The following is a 2,675-nucleotide window of genomic DNA, read 5'->3' on the forward strand; positions in this document are numbered from 1 at the left end:
AAAAAAAAAATTTGTGAACGAGAGTAGTTCTGTAACGGTCATTTGTAGCAGCCATTTTGTACCAGTGTTTCATTCCGCATTAAACGTTATTTTTTGCAAAACCGCAGTACTTTCATATTTTTACAGTCCATTAAAGATCGACAAACATCAGGGACATTCAGTAATCGTTACAACGTCAACAGTCGTAAGAGTGGTGTCAAGGATTTTCATTATATGCAATTTCGTAACGATTCTAATGTCATTTTTAATAAAACAATCTTTCGGTTTGCGAACTCTCACTTGGCGGTGTGTTAATTACACATCACAATGCCTTTCACTGTCGCTTAAAGTGAATATTATGTGATAATAATTTTTTAAAACTGTTTATAATAAAATAAACTTTCGAATAATTATTAACGAAATTAATCTGTAATGAACGAAGTGAGCGTTTGAAAACCAAAATATTGTTTTATTAAAAATACTATTGACACCGATACAAAAACAGTATACTGTATAACGAAAAACCTCGATACCACTATTACAGCTTTTGACGTCAGAACGATTACTTTACGTCTTCTATATCACAATATTCCATAGCAAAATAATGTAGAATGTAAGCTTAGTCATTGAGTACAGTTTTCATACTTTGTAGTGTTTTATGTACGGTGCAACTTAATTAAAACGGTAATAATTTGAAAACATTTGATGTACGCATGCTGGACAGAAGTTTCTGTACCTGTGATATATACAGGTACGTTTTGGCGATATCATTCATTTTTTAATTTCGTGTGCTTTATAAACAGTTTTATTAGTTCACTCATCTACAATGTGTTTTTCTGTGGAAGGCCATACGATAAAAACGTCGCATGTACATTTTCCGTAGAGAAAAAATAAATGGAAAGATAAATTTGAGAATAATTCTTTAAATATAGTAAAAATTATTATTGGAAGCAAGTTGCAAAGGTTGAAATTTTCCAACAACTTCTTTAATTGGTATCTGTAGAAAATGTTTTAATTTAGAAAAAACCGAAACCCAAACGCGTTTGTCTACGATCTTATTAAGTTATAAAATCGGGAGTAGTTCAGATTTTGTGGAAATCTATATTTTCATCGGAGTTCCGGAGAATAACTATAAAAAATTTGGAGCAGATCGGACATAAAGTTTAAGAGTTAATAAGGGAGATTAAATCAGAGAAGGGGCAGATTTTCCAGGTTTAACGATATTCTATATTTCCTTCGGTGTCCCAGAGAATAAGCAAAAGAATAAAAATAAATAAATAAAAATTTTGTGAAGACCAACCAAAAAGCAACAACATACAGACAAATACTTTAATACAGTATGTATTTTCTCTCACTTGAATCAGTTGAAACAGTTCTGGTTCTAGAGACAGAACTACATTTTTCCCACCTCTAGTCCAGAATTCGAACATTATATTAATATAGATTAAAATAATTAAAATAAGTTTAATACAGTATTGTACGCTAGGGCACCCGTAACGGACATTTAGCGAAACGTAACTTTTTGACTGAAGAAAAAAATACAAAAGAATTTTTGAAGTAAAACGAAGAATATAGATAAAAATCGATATCTCAAGAACAAATAGACTGAATTAGATTAAATTCGGTACGTGGGGCAAAATATATGCAGGTGATGACGATCCTCATATTTTGTTCGAATTTAGTGTATATAATTAGTTTTTAATAAAATGTGAAACGGCATAGACAGAAAGTGTCTAATTTAAGTATAGTAAGATTCAATCAATTGAATATTTTATTGCTGTACAAGGAAGTACAGTACAACACCGTTACCGCATGTAGCACAACCGGTAACAAATGCGAAAACAAATACATGAAGTACAAAGTGTTAGAAGTAGATTGATTAAACAGATAGCATAAATTTGAGATATAACTTATGATAAATTTCATACATAAAATTTTTATTAAATCAAGATAATTTACATTGATATAATTAAGACAAATTAATTAAAACCAATACATAATACAGTATATGATAGTAAGAACAGGTACAGAATACAGATGTTGGGATGCAGTCCGAGCGATGAGGATCAGAGAAGAGTTATGGAGGAACGATTATCGACAAGTCTGAAGCTGGGTAAAGTAGGTGTAGGTAGTTCAGTCATTAACCAGATCTTTGAGGTTGCATGGTCATTGGATGCCCCTTGAGTTAATGATGGTTTTAAGTTGTAGCCGTTCAGCCTCAAGCGTTGGGCAGTTAAAAATATAGTGAAAGGCCCCATCCTGAATGTCACAGAGAGGACAGATATTAGTTGAGTAAGAGGCAAAGGCAAACCTGTTTAAGTAATTAAGGAAATTGCCATGGTCAGTATAAAACTGGGTGCTGAGGTTGTTAATTTTGATCCATTTGTAATGGAATACGTCAGTGATGATAGGGAAGAATTTTTTAGTGATAGATTGCCGAGTATTCCAGGTATTTTGCCACTCATGTAGAAGGTTATTCCACAGTAAGTTTTTAAGGGTAGATTTATTTATTTTATTGTAAGTGATAGAATGAGAAGAGTCGTTGGTGGCAGATTTTGCAAGAGTGTCAGCTCTCGCGTTTCCAGGATTACCCTAATGAGCATGAGTCCAGATTAAGGAGTAGTTGTTTGAGGAAGCCATAGTTGTGTTGTAGATGTCAGTTACCAGTTCATGAGGTTTCTTGCTTTTGATAATGG

The sequence above is a fragment of the Centruroides sculpturatus genome, unplaced genomic scaffold (genome assembly GCF_000671375.1).
Source record: "Centruroides sculpturatus isolate CEXI.00-Female unplaced genomic scaffold, Cexi_2.0 scaffold779, whole genome shotgun sequence".
In the NCBI taxonomy this organism is placed as follows: domain Eukaryota; kingdom Metazoa; phylum Arthropoda; class Arachnida; order Scorpiones; family Buthidae; genus Centruroides; species Centruroides sculpturatus.